The sequence below is a fragment of the Schistocerca gregaria genome, chromosome 2 (assembly GCF_023897955.1).
Source record: "Schistocerca gregaria isolate iqSchGreg1 chromosome 2, iqSchGreg1.2, whole genome shotgun sequence".
NCBI lineage: Eukaryota > Metazoa > Arthropoda > Insecta > Orthoptera > Acrididae > Schistocerca > Schistocerca gregaria.
The window spans coordinates 715,235,423-715,253,115 of NC_064921.1; the positions used below are offsets into that span (position 1 = coordinate 715,235,423).

The 17,693-nt window shown below is 48.9% G+C and overlaps 8 non-coding genes across 8 annotated transcripts; 7 read left to right on the top strand and 1 right to left on the bottom strand.

Annotated features, from left to right (window-relative positions):
* The first annotated feature begins 1,058 nt into the window (after positions 1 to 1,058).
* Positions 1,059 to 1,130, top strand: Trnap-ugg (transfer RNA proline (anticodon UGG)). Its single transcript has one exon. It is a non-coding gene; the product is annotated as a tRNA-Pro (tRNA).
* A 2,779-nt stretch (positions 1,131 to 3,909) lies between these two features.
* On the top strand, positions 3,910 to 3,981 carry Trnap-ugg (transfer RNA proline (anticodon UGG)). The gene has a single exon. It is a non-coding gene; the product is annotated as a tRNA-Pro (tRNA).
* Positions 3,982 to 4,897: 916 nt separating this feature from the next.
* On the top strand, positions 4,898 to 4,969 carry Trnap-cgg (transfer RNA proline (anticodon CGG)). The gene has a single exon. It is a non-coding gene; the product is annotated as a tRNA-Pro (tRNA).
* Positions 4,970 to 6,760: 1,791 nt separating this feature from the next.
* On the top strand, positions 6,761 to 6,832 carry Trnap-ugg (transfer RNA proline (anticodon UGG)). The gene has a single exon. It is a non-coding gene; the product is annotated as a tRNA-Pro (tRNA).
* Positions 6,833 to 7,748: 916 nt separating this feature from the next.
* Trnap-cgg (transfer RNA proline (anticodon CGG)) lies at positions 7,749 to 7,820 on the top strand. Its single transcript has one exon. It is a non-coding gene; the product is annotated as a tRNA-Pro (tRNA).
* A 1,791-nt stretch (positions 7,821 to 9,611) lies between these two features.
* Trnap-ugg (transfer RNA proline (anticodon UGG)) lies at positions 9,612 to 9,683 on the top strand. Its single transcript has one exon. It is a non-coding gene; the product is annotated as a tRNA-Pro (tRNA).
* A 635-nt stretch (positions 9,684 to 10,318) lies between these two features.
* On the bottom strand, positions 10,319 to 10,391 carry Trnav-uac (transfer RNA valine (anticodon UAC)). Its single transcript has one exon. It is a non-coding gene; the product is annotated as a tRNA-Val (tRNA).
* A 221-nt stretch (positions 10,392 to 10,612) lies between these two features.
* On the top strand, positions 10,613 to 10,684 carry Trnap-cgg (transfer RNA proline (anticodon CGG)). Its single transcript has one exon. It is a non-coding gene; the product is annotated as a tRNA-Pro (tRNA).
* Positions 10,685 to 17,693: the final 7,009 nt, after the last annotated feature.

Sequence of the window (17,693 nt, forward strand, 5' to 3'; positions counted from 1 at the left end):
GTAAATCACACAGTATTTTACTGATGATCTGGAAACGCAAATTTAGAACAAGTAGAACATTATATAAAATTTGTTGTGTGGTCGAGCGGAACCCACCCTTCGCTCTTCCCAGATTATCGTTGCTGCACGGAATGATTGTTAAAGCACCGACGGCTTCAGAGTTCGTCTTCTCCAACGTTTGCTTTTGCAGTACATTCCGCAATCTTTTCGTTATGAGTCGTCTGTTTCGGTTTCCCGATGTAGTTTTGCTCACACCTCCCGACTTCTCTTAACCCCGAGCCACCACTAGCAGAAAATTCCGCACTGCAGTCCGGTCAATCTGCAGAGCTCGATAAGAGCATCGCGGTCGTTCCTGAGCTAATGAAACGGCCGTGTCTGTAGTTGTTCCCAGATGTCTCCCACAGAAACGGCCTCCCGGACGCCTGCATTACAGGAGTACGCCCCTACTCCCAGCCATACAATTGCATTTGAAAGCAGAATAACATGAGCTACAGAGCAACTCCGACTTTTGTGTCTGACCTACTTTTAATGATACTGTGGTCGGTTTAGTTACTACTATCGCTGCTGGACGAAGCAGACCAGTTGAAAGCCACACGGTATTCTTGTAACGAACAGGTAATGGAAATTTAGGTAAAACGATATCAAAAAAAGTTGCGTGGTGGAGCGACACATACAGTTGGCTCTTCGTAGATGATCATTGCTGCACGGAATAATTCTTAAGGCACCGACGCCTTCAGGAGTCGTGTTTGGAAGTTTTGCTTGCAGTATATTCCGCTATCTTTTCGTTATGAGTTGGTGTTTCGGATTCCCGGTGTTCTTTTGTTTAGTGCATTTGCCTTCCCTTGATGCTAAGAAAGCACATGACGAAAGTGAAACACCACCGTCTGTTCATCTGCAGAGCGCGATGAAATTATTCACTCTACATTCATTGCCTTTAATATTCTTTCCATCAGTGGTGGGCGCTGCCTTCAGAAAGCGCTTTTCTTTCTGATTTACATGAAAGTTTGTGTTCCTCGGAGCTGGACTGCTTGGGATTACCTTCACTGCCACCGGCAAGTGGCTCGATGGTCTAGGGGTATGATTCCTGCTTTGGGTGCAGGAGGTCCCGGGTTCAAATCCCGGATGAGCCCTACCGTTTTGACCGTGCTGAAGAGAAGGTGGAGCTCACCCACGTTTGTAGCTCTGCAATGAAGAACAGATGCGTGCCGCAGCACGCTGTGTGTGGCCCCACGGTCATGAAGGGACCGTTTGATATGGCAAGAATCTGATACCAGTAAATTACATAGGTCGATTTCTGTAGAAGAGCCGACAGTAACCTTGCATGCAACGGAAAACAAAGGTTGTCTTTGCAGAACGTGTGCACCGTGAGTGGAGACGAAGCTCAATCGTGGAGCAGTCTACCTTCATCTGATTAGCGACAACGTCAACCAAAGAGTGGGATACAAGACTGAGCGTAGTTAAGAGTTTCTCACTATTAGTTACGTTCACACTTCAACAGAGTTGTGACAAGGCGAGTGCAAAGAGATCAGGAAAGCCAGTATGAAGCGAACTTGAAGTAGTCTTGAAGAAATGGATACTAAATTTTGCAGGCCAGAATGGAGCTACGAGCGTTCTGAGTTACTGAATACCGGTGCACTATGGGAGCAAGAGCATTTGACAGTAAAATGAGGCGATATCGGTGTAGCACACGACATTTATTATCCCGCACACGCAGACGTGACGTTATCTCGGAAATGGAATCCGAAAACGGGTTTAAAAAAAGTCGTGCTTCCGCCCGGGATCGAACCGGGGACCTTCTGCGTGATAACCGCTACACCACGGAAACGACGGTTTTGCCGTTGTACTACCTGGAAAACCGTAGCTCCAACAGATTTTTCCTGCGTAAGCAAGGGCATCGGCTACGAGCTCCGTCCGATTCTAGAAGTTGCTATAGTAAAAGACAACGATAAAAACAATCAAACCGCAACAGCCAGGGAGAACGCTGGGTGAGCAGCAGCTCTGCACGGTGATACCAAGAACGGAGGCGATAGTCATGTGCATCGAGAAGGCTCGTGGGTCTAGGAGTATGATTCCTGCTTCGGGTGCAGGAGGTCCCGGGTTCAAATCCCGGACGAGCCCTTGCGTTTTGTGCAAACGTGTGGCGACTACCGGCATGCCGGCGGCTGTTCCGCGCATTTCCTGCCCTCCAGGTAAGCACAAAAACCAAGTAGCCGGTTCTGAAAGAGTTTCACGTATCATTTGAGCCATCTGCAGCCTGGTGGTTGGACGTTTGAAATTGATTTAAATGTTCACAGTAGAGATTGTAGCAAGTGTCTTGTTGAGTGCGACGAAAAAGTGATTACGCCCGGAATCGAAACGGAGACCTTCTGCCTGTTAGGCAGACGTGATAACCGCTACACCACGGAAACTGCTAAGCTCTGAGATCCACATGTGACACAACTTGCAGGACGATCACAACTTTGGCGTAAAAATCACTTTGCGGAAACGCACAATGCAGGTATTTCGCATTCGTACGCAACAATCGACAGCACCCTTGCCTGTTTGAATGCCACCACGAATAAGAGCCCAAGAAGTCGTCGGACAAGCTCGCGGCCGAGTCCTCGGTAGCATCAGCTACTCTTGCTTTCCGTACGAGCTACCGTCAATTCGCGCAGTCGCTATTGCATATGATGTCACCAAAAGCAATCACTTCGTTAGCGGCAAGGAGCCCGGGCCCAGCGGTAGCTCTACATGGAGGCACCAGCAGCCCCGACAGGCCGCCGCTGGCGCGCCGGCGCCCGGACCCGCGACCCCTAATGACGTTGCAGTCGATGTATTTCTTAATATCGCTTTTGGAAGAAGCAAGCCAGGTGTAAATCACACAGTATTTTACTGATGATCTGGAAACGCAAATTTAGAACAAGTAGAACATTATATAAAATTTGTTGTGTGGTCGAGCGGAACCCACCCTTCGCTCTTCCCAGATTATCGTTGCTGCACGGAATGATTGTTAAAGCACCGACGGCTTCAGAGTTCGTCTTCTCCAACGTTTGCTTTTGCAGTACATTCCGCAATCTTTTCGTTATGAGTCGTCTGTTTCGGTTTCCCGATGTAGTTTTGCTCACACCTCCCGACTTCTCTTAACCCCGAGCCACCACTAGCAGAAAATTCCGCACTGCAGTCCGGTCAATCTGCAGAGCTCGATAAGAGCATCGCGGTCGTTCCTGAGCTAATGAAACGGCCGTGTCTGTAGTTGTTCCCAGATGTCTCCCACAGAAACGGCCTCCCGGACGCCTGCATTACAGGAGTACGCCCCTACTCCCAGCCATACAATTGCATTTGAAAGCAGAATAACATGAGCTACAGAGCAACTCCGACTTTTGTGTCTGACCTACTTTTAATGATACTGTGGTCGGTTTAGTTACTACTATCGCTGCTGGACGAAGCAGACCAGTTGAAAGCCACACGGTATTCTTGTAACGAACAGGTAATGGAAATTTAGGTAAAACGATATCAAAAAAAGTTGCGTGGTGGAGCGACACATACAGTTGGCTCTTCGTAGATGATCATTGCTGCACGGAATAATTCTTAAGGCACCGACGCCTTCAGGAGTCGTGTTTGGAAGTTTTGCTTGCAGTATATTCCGCTATCTTTTCGTTATGAGTTGGTGTTTCGGATTCCCGGTGTTCTTTTGTTTAGTGCATTTGCCTTCCCTTGATGCTAAGAAAGCACATGACGAAAGTGAAACACCACCGTCTGTTCATCTGCAGAGCGCGATGAAATTATTCACTCTACATTCATTGCCTTTAATATTCTTTCCATCAGTGGTGGGCGCTGCCTTCAGAAAGCGCTTTTCTTTCTGATTTACATGAAAGTTTGTGTTCCTCGGAGCTGGACTGCTTGGGATTACCTTCACTGCCACCGGCAAGTGGCTCGTTGGTCTAGGGGTATGATTCCTGCTTTGGGTGCAGGAGGTCCCGGGTTCAAATCCCGGACGAGCCCTACCGTTTTGACCGTGCTGAAGAGTAGGTGGAGCTCACCCACGTTTGTAGCTCTGCAATGAAGAACAGATGCGTGCCGCAGCACGCTGTGTGTGGCCCTACGGTCATGAAGGGACCGTTTGATATGGCAAGAATCTGATACCAGTAAATTACATAGGTCGATTTCTGTAGAAGAGCCGACAGTAATCTTGCATGCAACGGAAAACAAAGGTTGTCTTTGCAGAACGTGTGCACCGTGAGTGGAGACGAAGCTCAATCGTGGAGCAGTCTACCTTCATCTGATTAGCGACAACGTCAACCAAAGAGTGGGATACAAGACTGAGCGTAGTTAAGAGTTTCTCACTATTAGTTACGTTCACACTTCAACAGAGTTGTGACAAGGCGAGTGCAAAGAGATCAGGAAAGCCAGTATGAAGCGAACTTGAAGTAGTCTTGAAGAAATGGATACTAAATTTTGCAGGCCAGAATGGAGCTACGAGCGTTCTGAGTTACTGAATACCGGTGCACTATGGGAGCAAGAGCATTTGACAGTAAAATGAGGCGATATCGGTGTAGCACACGACATTTATTATCCCGCACACGCAGACGTGACGTTATCTCGGAAATGGAATCCGAAAACGGGTTTAAAAAAAGTCGTGCTTCCGCCCGGGATCGAACCGGGGACCTTCTGCGTGATAACCGCTACACCACGGAAACGACGGTTTTGCCGTTGTACTACCTGGAAAACCGTAGCTCCAACAGATTTTTCCTGCGTAAGCAAGGGCATCGGCTACGAGCTCCGTCCGATTCTAGAAGTTGCTATAGTAAAAGACAACGATAAAAACAATCAAACCGCAACAGCCAGGGAGAACGCTGGGTGAGCAGCAGCTCTGCACGGTGATACCAAGAACGGAGGCGATAGTCATGTGCATCGAGAAGGCTCGTTGGTCTAGGAGTATGATTCCTGCTTCGGGTGCAGGAGGTCCCGGGTTCAAATCCCGGACGAGCCCTTGCGTTTTGTGCAAACGTGTGGCGACTACCGGCATGCCGGCGGCTGTTCCGCGCATTTCCTGCCCTCCAGGTAAGCACAAAAACCAAGTAGCCGGTTCTGAAAGAGTTTCACGTATCATTTGAGCCATCTGCAGCCTGGTGGTTGGACGTTTGAAATTGATTTAAATGTTCACAGTAGAGATTGTAGCAAGTGTCTTGTTGAGTGCGACGAAAAAGTGATTACGCCCGGAATCGAAACGGAGACCTTCTGCCTGTTAGGCAGACGTGATAACCGCTACACCACGGAAACTGCTAAGCTCTGAGATCCACATGTGACACAACTTGCAGGACGATCACAACTTTGGCGTAAAAATCACTTTGCGGAAACGCACAATGCAGGTATTTCGCATTCGTACGCAACAATCGACAGCACCCTTGCCTGTTTGAATGCCACCACGAATAAGAGCCCAAGAAGTCGTCGGACAAGCTCGCGGCCGAGTCCTCGGTAGCATCAGCTACTCTTGCTTTCCGTACGAGCTACCGTCAATTCGGGCAGTCGCTATTGCATATGATGTCACCAAAAGCAATCACTTCGTTAGCGGCAAGGAGCCCGGGCCCAGCGGTAGCTCTACATGGAGGCACCAGCAGCCCCGACAGGCCGCCGCTGGCGCGCCGGCGCCCGGACCCGCGACCCCTAATGACGTTGCAGTCGATGTATTTCTTAATATCGCTTTTGGAAGAAGCAAGCCAGGTGTAAATCACACAGTATTTTACTGATGATCTGGAAACGCAAATTTAGAACAAGTAGAACATTATATAAAATTTGTTGTGTGGTCGAGCGGAACCCACCCTTCGCTCTTCCCAGATTATCGTTGCTGCACGGAATGATTGTTAAAGCACCGACGGCTTCAGAGTTCGTCTTCTCCAACGTTTGCTTTTGCAGTACATTCCGCAATCTTTTCGTTAAGAGTCGTCTGTTTCGGTTTCCCGATGTAGTTTTGCTCACACCTCCCGACTTCTCTTAACCCCGAGCCACCACTAGCAGAAAATTCCGCACTGCAGTCCGGTCAATCTGCAGAGCTCGATAAGAGCATCGCGGTCGTTCCTGAGCTAATGAAACGGCCGTGTCTGTAGTTGTTCCCAGATGTCTCCCACAGAAACGGCCTCCCGGACGCCTGCATTACAGGAGTACGCCCCTACTCCCAGCCATACAATTGCATTTGAAAGCAGAATAACATGAGCTACAGAGCAACTCCGACTTTTGTGTCTGACCTACTTTTAATGATACTGTGGTCGGTTTAGTTACTACTATCGCTGCTGGACGAAGCAGACCAGTTGAAAGCCACACGGTATTCTTGTAACGAACAGGTAATGGAAATTTAGGTAAAACGATATCAAAAAAAGTTGCGTGGTGGAGCGACACATACAGTTGGCTCTTCGTAGATGATCATTGCTGCACGGAATAATTCTTAAGGCACCGACGCCTTCAGGAGTCGTGTTTGGAAGTTTTGCTTGCAGTATATTCCGCTATCTTTTCGTTATGAGTTGGTGTTTCGGATTCCCGGTGTTCTTTTGTTTAGTGCATTTGCCTTCCCTTGATGCTAAGAAAGCACATGACGAAAGTGAAACACCACCGTCTGTTCATCTGCAGAGCGCGATGAAATTATTCACTCTACATTCATTGCCTTTAATATTCTTTCCATCAGTGGTGGGCGCTGCCTTCAGAAAGCGCTTTTCTTTCTGATTTACATGAAAGTTTGTGTTCCTCGGAGCTGGACTGCTTGGGATTACCTTCACTGCCACCGGCAAGTGGCTCGTTGGTCTAGGGGTATGATTCCTGCTTTGGGTGCAGGAGGTCCCGGGTTCAAATCCCGGACGAGCCCTACCGTTTTGACCGTGCTGAAGAGAAGGTGGAGCTCACCCACGTTTGTAGCTCTGCAATGAAGAACAGATGCGTGCCGCAGCACGCTGTGTGTGGCCCTACGGTCATGAAGGGACCGTTTGATATGGCAAGAATCTGATACCAGTAAATTACATAGGTCGATTTCTGTAGAAGAGCCGACAGTAATCTTGCATGCAACGGAAAACAAAGGTTGTCTTTGCAGAACGTGTGCACCGTGAGTGGAGACGAAGCTCAATCGTGGAGCAGTCTACCTTCATCTGATTAGCGACAACGTCAACCAAAGAGTGGGATACAAGACTGAGCGTAGTTAAGAGTTTCTCACTATTAGTTACGTTCACACTTCAACAGAGTTGTGACAAGGCGAGTGCAAAGAGATCAGGAAAGCCAGTATGAAGCGAACTTGAAGTAGTCTTGAAGAAATGGATACTAAATTTTGCAGGCCAGAATGGAGCTACGAGCGTTCTGAGTTACTGAATACCGGTGCACTATGGGAGCAAGAGCATTTGACAGTAAAATGAGGCGATATCGGTGTAGCACACGACATTTATTATCCCGCACACGCAGACGTGACGTTATCTCGGAAATGGAATCCGAAAACGGGTTTAAAAAAAGTCGTGCTTCCGCCCGGGATCGAACCGGGGACCTTCTGCGTGATAACCGCTACACCACGGAAACGACGGTTTTGCCGTTGTACTACCTGGAAAACCGTAGCTCCAACAGATTTTTCCTGCGTAAGCAAGGGCATCGGCTACGAGCTCCGTCCGATTCTAGAAGTTGCTATAGTAAAAGACAAGGATAAAAACAATCAAACCGCAACAGCCAGGGAGAACGCTGGGTGAGCAGCAGCTCTGCACGGTGATACCAAGAACGGAGGCGATAGTCATGTGCATCGAGAAGGCTCGTTGGTCTAGGAGTATGATTCCTGCTTCGGGTGCAGGAGGTCCCGGGTTCAAATCCCGGACGAGCCCTTGCGTTTTGTGCAAACGTGTGGCGACTACCGGCATGCCGGCGGCTGTTCCGCGCATTTCCTGCCCTCCAGGTAAGCACAAAAACCAAGTAGCCGGTTCTGAAAGAGTTTCACGTATCATTTGAGCCATCTGCAGCCTGGTGGTTGGACGTTTGAAATTGATTTAAATGTTCACAGTAGAGATTGTAGCAAGTGTCTTGTTGAGTGCGACGAAAAAGTGATTACGCCCGGAATCGAAACGGAGACCTTCTGCCTGTTAGGCAGACGTGATAACCGCTACACCACGGAAACTGCTAAGCTCTGAGATCCACATGTGACACAACTTGCAGGACGATCACAACTTTGGCGTAAAAATCACTTTGCGGAAACGCACAATGCAGGTATTTCGCATTCGTACGCAACAATCGACAGCACCCTTGCCTGTTTGAATGCCACCACGAATAAGAGCCCAAGAAGTCGTCGGACAAGCTCGCGGCCGAGTCCTCGGTAGCATCAGCTACTCTTGCTTTCCGTACGAGCTACCGTCAATTCGCGCAGTCGCTATTGCATATGATGTCACCAAAAGCAATCACTTCGTTAGCGGCAAGGAGCCCGGGCCCAGCGGTAGCTCTACATGGAGGCACCAGCAGCCCCGACAGGCCGCCGCTGGCGCGCCGGCGCCCGGACCCGCGACCCCTAATGACGTTGCAGTCGATGTATTTCTTAATATCGCTTTTGGAAGAAGCAAGCCAGGTGTAAATCACACAGTATTTTACTGATGATCTGGAAACGCAAATTTAGAACAAGTAGAACATTATATAAAATTTGTTGTGTGGTCGAGCGGAACCCACCCTTCGCTCTTCCCAGATTATCGTTGCTGCACGGAATGATTGTTAAAGCACCGACGGCTTCAGAGTTCGTCTTCTCCAACGTTTGCTTTTGCAGTACATTCCGCAATCTTTTCGTTATGAGTCGTCTGTTTCGGTTTCCCGATGTAGTTTTGCTCACACCTCCCGACTTCTCTTAACCCCGAGCCACCACTAGCAGAAAATTCCGCACTGCAGTCCGGTCAATCTGCAGAGCTCGATAAGAGCATCGCGGTCGTTCCTGAGCTAATGAAACGGCCGTGTCTGTAGTTGTTCCCAGATGTCTCCCACAGAAACGGCCTCCCGGACGCCTGCATTACAGGAGTACGCCCCTACTCCCAGCCATACAATTGCATTTGAAAGCAGAATAACATGAGCTACAGAGCAACTCCGACTTTTGTGTCTGACCTACTTTTAATGATACTGTGGTCGGTTTAGTTACTACTATCGCTGCTGGACGAAGCAGACCAGTTGAAAGCCACACGGTATTCTTGTAACGAACAGGTAATGGAAATTTAGGTAAAACGATATCAAAAAAAGTTGCGTGGTGGAGCGACACATACAGTTGGCTCTTCGTAGATGATCATTGCTGCACGGAATAATTCTTAAGGCACCGACGCCTTCAGGAGTCGTGTTTGGAAGTTTTGCTTGCAGTATATTCCGCTATCTTTTCGTTATGAGTTGGTGTTTCGGATTCCCGGTGTTCTTTTGTTTAGTGCATTTGCCTTCCCTTGATGCTAAGAAAGCACATGACGAAAGTGAAACACCACCGTCTGTTCATCTGCAGAGCGCGATGAAATTATTCACTCTACATTCATTGCCTTTAATATTCTTTCCATCAGTGGTGGGCGCTGCCTTCAGAAAGCGCTTTTCTTTCTGATTTACATGAAAGTTTGTGTTCCTCGGAGCTGGACTGCTTGGGATTACCTTCACTGCCACCGGCAAGTGGCTCGTTGGTCTAGGGGTATGATTCCTGCTTTGGGTGCAGGAGGTCCCGGGTTCAAATCCCGGACGAGCCCTACCGTTTTGACCGTGCTGAAGAGTAGGTGGAGCTCACCCACGTTTGTAGCTCTGCAATGAAGAACAGATGCGTGCCGCAGCACGCTGTGTGTGGCCCTACGGTCATGAAGGGACCGTTTGATATGGCAAGAATCTGATACCAGTAAATTACATAGGTCGATTTCTGTAGAAGAGCCGACAGTAATCTTGCATGCAACGGAAAACAAAGGTTGTCTTTGCAGAACGTGTGCACCGTGAGTGGAGACGAAGCTCAATCGTGGAGCAGTCTACCTTCATCTGATTAGCGACAACGTCAACCAAAGAGTGGGATACAAGACTGAGCGTAGTTAAGAGTTTCTCACTATTAGTTACGTTCACACTTCAACAGAGTTGTGACAAGGCGAGTGCAAAGAGATCAGGAAAGCCAGTATGAAGCGAACTTGAAGTAGTCTTGAAGAAATGGATACTAAATTTTGCAGGCCAGAATGGAGCTACGAGCGTTCTGAGTTACTGAATACCGGTGCACTATGGGAGCAAGAGCATTTGACAGTAAAATGAGGCGATATCGGTGTAGCACACGACATTTATTATCCCGCACACGCAGACGTGACGTTATCTCGGAAATGGAATCCGAAAACGGGTTTAAAAAAAGTCGTGCTTCCGCCCGGGATCGAACCGGGGACCTTCTGCGTGTAAAGCAGACGTGATAACCGCTACACCACGGAAACGACGGTTTTGCCGTTGTACTACCTGGAAAACCGTAGCTCCAACAGATTTTTCCTGCGTAAGCAAGGGCATCGGCTACGAGCTCCGTCCGATTCTAGAAGTTGCTATAGTAAAAGACAACGATAAAAACAATCAAACCGCAACAGCCAGGGAGAACGCTGGGTGAGCAGCAGCTCTGCACGGTGATACCAAGAACGGAGGCGATAGTCATGTGCATCGAGAAGGCTCGTTGGTCTAGGAGTATGATTCCTGCTTCGGGTGCAGGAGGTCCCGGGTTCAAATCCCGGACGAGCCCTTGCGTTTTGTGCAAACGTGTGGCGACTACCGGCATGCCGGCGGCTGTTCCGCGCATTTCCTGCCCTCCAGGTAAGCACAAAAACCAAGTAGCCGGTTCTGAAAGAGTTTCACGTATCATTTGAGCCATCTGCAGCATGGTGGTTGGACGTTTGAAATTGATTTAAATGTTCACAGTAGAGATTGTAGCAAGTGTCTTGTTGAGTGCAACGAAAAAGTGATTACGCCCGGAATCGAAACGGAGACCTTCTGCCTGTTAGGCAGACGTGATAACCGCTACACCACGGAAACTGCTAAGCTCTGAGATCCACATGTGACACAACTTGCAGGACGATCACAACTTTGGCGTAAAAATCACTTTGCGGAAACGCACAATGCAGGTATTTTTTTTTTTTAAAAAAAAAAAAAAAATTCTTTATTTCCATAAACAATGTTAATTTTACATCTAGCCCACTGCCTTATTTGATTAGTGGGCCAAGTTAATTATACAAGGATAATTAGCAGCTAATTCTAAGTTCTATGTAGTAACTAGTTAGTATATAAGTGAACAGTAAGCAATGGGCAACATTATTGTTAGTCTACTACAAACATTTAATCTTTAGACTAGTTACTAATCCTACAGCGTTACAGTTGTGTCAGCTAATTTATATAAACCTACTATAGAGCCTTGCTCATTGAGCTAACCCCAATGAGCGTGCCCCTGACACTGGGCAGGCCGAGATGGTAATCGCTGCAGGTTACTAATAATAATAATATCTAAGAACTAAGTCCTACAACTAACTTATCCTAATGTCAAGTCCGGTGCGTTGTCTGGTTTGGTAAGGCTGCACCCCACCCCCCCAGAATCCTGTGGCGCGGCGGATTCAGACTGAGGAAGTCGGCCTTTCCGCGCCCAGGCGGTTTGGGAGTAGGGTATCAAACTCTATCTGTGTCCTGGTTTATTTCTTTTTTGTGCTACTATAGGTCTTTCAGGTAGTCCTTTAGGACTTTCTGAGATACCGCGTTAGCCAGTTTGTTTATGATGTCGAAAGTGTCGCGATGTCTGATTAGTCTAAAAGTGTCGTTGTGTGGTAGTTGGTCCCGCAGTACTGAGGCCACATCATTGAAAAGGGGGCACTCGTAGACTACATGGTCAGGAGTACCCTCCGGAACACCACAGTCACACGCAGGTGTCGCCTTTTTACCAAATCGACATAGATATGTCGAGTACGGTCCATGTCCAGTGAGGAAGTGGATGAGTCCCCGGGATGGATCGAAATGTGACATTTCCATCCTTTCCCTAACATCTGGTAGGAGCTCAAAGGTACGACGCCCTGTTTCTTCGGTTTCCCACGAAAGTTGCCATAGCAGCTCCCCTTTTTTCCTAATTTCTACTTTGTTTTCTGTCCTGCTGCCCAGAATTTCCTCGGTTTTTTCCAAATTCCCCTTTTTAGTCCAGTACCAAGCGGCCTGCTCCCGAATTTTGATATCCAGGGGGCAAAGCCCCATAATAACTAACAGGGCTCCTCCCGGTGTAGTTCTGTATGCCCCCACTGATCTCAGGATCATATTTCTCTGCACTCTCCTCACTGTCATGGCGGGCACCACCCTCGTGAGCCTGTGTGCCCAGACTCCGGATCCGTAACCCACTATGGATGTTAGTATACTGTTATGATAGAGTTTGATGAGATGTGGTGGAAGATGAAACCGCTTATGCCCAATGGAGATGAGGTTGTTGAGTACCTGTAAAGCTCTTTGAGTTACGGTTTCGATGTGTCTACTAAAAGTCCACCTTTCATCAATGATGATACCTAGATAGCGTGTCTCACGTCGCCGGAGAACTGGTGATCCATCTATCCTAACAGTTGGGTTACGAGCTAATTGTCCCTTTAGAAGAAGATAGGTAGACTTGGCCGGTGAAATTGTCATTTTTGTCTTGCGGCACCACAGTTGGAGTGTGTTTATTGCTCTCTCGATCTTAGGCTCTATGTCCTCTCGGCTACGGCCGCCGACCAGTAGGAGGAGATCATCTGCGTAGGCTATCACCTCCAGCACTTCGTCACTTTGTTGTAATGTATCTAGTAAGGGTTCCATGTGGATGTCCCAGAACAGCGGACCCAGTACGGAACCCTGGGGACATCCCTTGGTGATAGTTTTCCTTACTCTTGTGCTAGCAGATGATAGCCAGACCTCCCGATCTTCACAATAGCTCCTCAGACAGCCATATAGCGGCCCTGGACACTCCTTCTCCCTTAAGCAGGAGAAGAGCGAAGGCCACCACAGGTTGTCGAAGGCGCCACTTATATCCACCATGATGCCAACAACGTACTTGTACGGGGTAGAGCCGCAGACCTCGGCCGCCAGGGCGATTGCATCAGATGCCGATCGTCCAGACCTGAAGCCAAACTGCCTGTTGCTCATTCCGCACAGCACTCGGTGTGCCGCCAGTCTATCAGCCAGAAGTCTCTCCAGAATCTTCCCAAGCAGATCAAGCAGGCAGATAGGTCTATAAGATTTGGTTTCCGCTGGGTCTTTGTCAGCCCCTTTCTTTATAATTACCACATTTGCCCTCTTCCATATTCGAGGGAACTTTTTCTGCCTGAGGCATTCGTTATATAAATGAGTTAGAGGGGCGACTATCTGGGGGGCCAGGAATTGCACCACTTCCGCCACAATACCGTCTGGCCCAGGAGCTTTTCCTCTCTTCAGGGAATTTATGTGGCCAGCTACCTCTTCTTCTGAGAATGGGTAGACTGCCATATCATTTTCATACGCATTGTTGTTATTCTCCCGCAGCTGCCGTTGTTCATCTGTCTCATCCGCTGTATCATCAGGCAACAGGGAGTGGAGAAGGACCTCAGCAGTTTCCTGCCAAGACCCCGTCATCCGGTCCCCATGCCTGACGGTTGAAAGCTCCATCGGAGAACGGATCTTTTCCCGGACAAGCCTGTAGGGAACTCCCCATGGGTCTAATGCTAGTTGGTTCAGAACAAAGTGTTCCCAACTTTTTGTTCTAACTTCCCGTAGCTGTTTTTGGAAGTTATCTTTGGCTTCCCGGTAAAGCTGCAGCCATCTTTGTCTTTCTTGCCAGACGACACTGCGCTGGTAGTGCCTCCTGAGCCTTCTGACCGACCGGCGCATCTCCTCTAGTTCAGCAGACCATGGTGATGGAGAGGCCGCCATGGCCCTCCTCCTAGTAGGTACGGCTGCTTTGACTGCTCGAGTTATTACTGAGACCAGTTCTTCGGCTCTGTTGTCAACGTCAAAGTGTCTGTGGTCGTCACCTTCTGATATCGGAGGAATGTCGCACTCCCCAGCAAGTCTTTCCCAGTCGGCTCTATTGTAATTGTATTGTATTTCCCACCCCATGGCCCAGCGGCTCTCGCCATCTCCTATGTTGAAAGTAATGAGATTGTGGTCACTTGTAGTGGCATTCTCAACTACTTTCCATTGCTGGATTAGGTGTGCTGCATTTGGCGTAGCCAGGGTCACATCGATGTCTGTGCCTTGGCCCCCTCCCGCCGCATAGGTCGGAGGGTTGCCTGGCTTGTTAGCCACTACAAGCTGCAAGGCCATGATGGCTTCTTCTGCCTTCTCTCCATTGGGATCCCTGGTGCCGCTGTACCATAAGGGGGATTTGGCATTCATATCGGCAGTCACAAATGTTTTCCGCCCCCGCAACGCCGTGATAGCTGTGGTGAGATGAGCTAGGTGTCTTTCAATATCATCACCATATTGGAAGTATGTGTTGATCATAATAATAGCTCCTGCTGGAGATTGCAGCTCCACGACGTTGCAGTGGCTGGTTGTGAACTGCGTTAGAACTGTAGCCCTTATCAGTTTGTTAGTGATAATAATTGCCGCTTTTGGGTCTTCACCTCTGCAGACGACTTGCCAGGTCGCAGCTGTGAAAGCTATCTTCCCGTTTAGGGAGTACGGCTCCTGCAGGCAGACCACATCCAGTCTCCTCTCCTCCACTTCCCTTCGCAACTCCTGCATGACAAGTCTGCTGTTATGGGTGTTGAGTTGGCCAATGGTGATTTCCGTCATGTAGTTGTCTATGGAGTGTATGTGTGAATCCTGTCATGAGGCCATGTTTTGTTCCAGTCAAATGTAATACGTCCATTTGCCAGAACAGCTTGTCGATAAATTTCATTCAGGTCGAATTTTTCTCCACGTCTGTCAAAGACTTTCTTTAGTAGGTCACGCAGGGCTCCGAAGTCAGTGGGGAGATTCACTGACTTGAGTTGAATTCTGTCCACAGCCTCCATTACCGAGAAGGTGACTCTCTGTCCATATTCATGTCCCACCCGAACCACATGTCTCAAGGCAGTGGTCAGGGTAGTCGGCTGCTCCAGCCTCGCCAGTTGCATGGTGAGTTCAAGGTTTGGATAGACTCTGACTGGATCGACAGGTGGCAGTCTCACTACAGGATCTTTTATTGCATCTGGTTCACTTGAACTAGTTATTTTATTTTCTTGAACTGGTTGTTTTGTTGTTATATTTAATTCTGCTGAGACTGCCACCGTCTCTGGTACAGGATGCCGTTGCCGTAGGTCTTTAGTCGGCCTTGTTTCCCTGCTTGGGGAGGAGGGGAGCGTGACTGCCAGAGGCCTCGTTTGTGTCCCTCTATCCGTAGTGGTAGAGTCGGTTTGAGTGCTTTTATCTACGGTTCTGGTTGTGGTGCCCATGTGCAACCTCAAGAAAAGCTTGAAAGCACTCGCCCTCAGGGCATCCCTCCTCCTTTTGCTAGGGGATTTCCTTTTGGGCATCCTGTTGGCTTTGGTTTGATCAGCCATAGTCTATTCTTGAAATAAGCCTTTGTTCCAGAAGTCTGTGGGTGGGGCAGCTACGTCCCGTGGTACCACAGGGCTTTTTACCCCGTCTCTTGCAGGGGATACAAACCGCCGCAGCCCTACAGTCCTTCCTGACGTGGCCATCCTCGCCACATTTCGAGCAGGCCGACCCCCTGGTACAGTGCCTCAAAACGTGGTCGAGATCTCCACAATTGTGGCAACGCGGTACGACCAGAAAGTCGCGTGTATTAATGGCGTGAAAGCCGACATATAGTCTGCCCATTGCTGTAATTCTTTTCCACATGTTAGCGGAGACCTCGGCAACGTGATGGACCACATCACGGTCCCGAGGCCCGGTTTTGAATCTCAAATTGAAGTTTGCTTTGAATTCTTCTTCTGTCATATCATCAAAATTCTGAGCCTTTATAGATTTTTGCAGTTCTTCATTCGTCATGACTGTTGGTACATCATACAAGATGACCAATGGGTTTCTTTTCCTCGGTGGCTCGCATTTGACCACCGAGTTTAGTTTTGCATTACTTAACAGTTTCTCTTTGTCTTCTTCTGAGGCTACTTCAACAATAACAGAGTTTCTGCTGGGTTTTACCTTATTTATTTTAATTTTGTCTTTTGCTGGATTGATAGTTGTCGTAAGTAATTCCTGGATTCTTTTTACGCTAGTGTCTTGACCTGGTAGGGTTCTTAGGAATACCGTTGTGTCAGATCTTTTAGTAACTTTTGCAATGGTATCCTTTGTAGTCTGCGGTTTTGGTGGCGCTTGTGCGACCACCGCCGCCCAGGTCTTTCCGGGTTGTTTCCTTAGTCTCTCATTTTCTTTTGTTAGTTCTTCCACTCGGCCCTCAAGCTTGGCGTTTGCGATAGCCCACGCCGCCAGTTCATTTTTAATTATAGTCAGAGCCGCTTGACTAATTTTACCATTTTTAATATGTTGCTCGAGGAGCAATGATATTCTCGTGTGTCTTTGTAGAACATTTTCCTCGGTTGCCTGTCCCGACTCGTCCTGAGGAGCGGGTTCAGACATCACGGAAGCTCGCGTTGGCGCACTCGAATCACTCGTTTCTGGTGTAGCCATGATGAACGAGTGATAAAAAAGGGGTGGGAGCCCGTCTCTTGCCCCGGACCGGCTCCTCTGGCATGGGGGGGGACTTCTGCAGCTCGCTCACCGACCTCGCCCCTAGGTCAAGAGCACTCCAGAGCTGCTGGGTTCAGCGCGCCGTTTCCAGCGCACTGGTCCCCCTCGGTGACTTCGTCATCGGCGATTTCACGCGACGCACCCCGGCAACTGCACCCCGCACTCCGGAGAGGCGGATGCACCTCTCACAATGCAGGTATTTCGCATTCGTACGCAACAATCGACAGCACCCTTGCCTGTTTGAATGCCACCACGAATAAGAGCCCAAGAAGTCGTCGGACAAGCTCGCGGCCGAGTCCTCGGTAGCATCAGCTACTCTTGCTTTCCGTACGAGCTACCGTCAATTCGCGCAGTCGCTATTGCATATGATGTCACCAAAAGCAATCACTTCGTTAGCGGCAAGGAGCCCGGGCCCAGCGGTAGCTCTACATGGAGGCACCAGCAGCCCCGACAGGCCGCCGCTGGCGCGCCGGCGCCCGGACCCGCGACCCCTAATGACGTTGCAGTCGATGTATTTCTTAATATCGCTTTTGGAAGAAGCAAGCCAGGTGTAAATCACACAGTATTTTACTGATGATCTGGAAACGCAAATTTAGAACAAGTAGAACATTATATAAAATTTGTTGTGTGGTCGAGCGGAACCCACCCTTCGCTCTTCCCAGATTATCGTTGCTGCACGGAATGATTGTTAAAGCACCGACGGCTTCAGAGTTCGTCTTCTCCAACGTTTGCTTTTGCAGTACATTCCGCAATCTTTTCGTTATGAGTCGTCTGTTTCGGTTTCCCGATGTAGTTTTGCTCACACCTCCCGACTTCTCTTAACCCCGAGCCACCACTAGCAGAAAATTCCGCACTGCAGTCCGGTCAATCTGCAGAGCTCGATAAGAGCATCGCGGTCGTTCCTGAGCTAATGAAACGGCCGTGTCTGTAGTTGTTCCCAGATGTCTCCCACAGAAACGGCCTCCCGGACGCCTGCATTACAGGAGTACGCCCCTACTCCCAGCCATACAATTGCATTTGAAAGCAGAATAACATGAGCTACAGAGCAACTCCGACTTTTGTGTCTGACCTACTTTTAATGA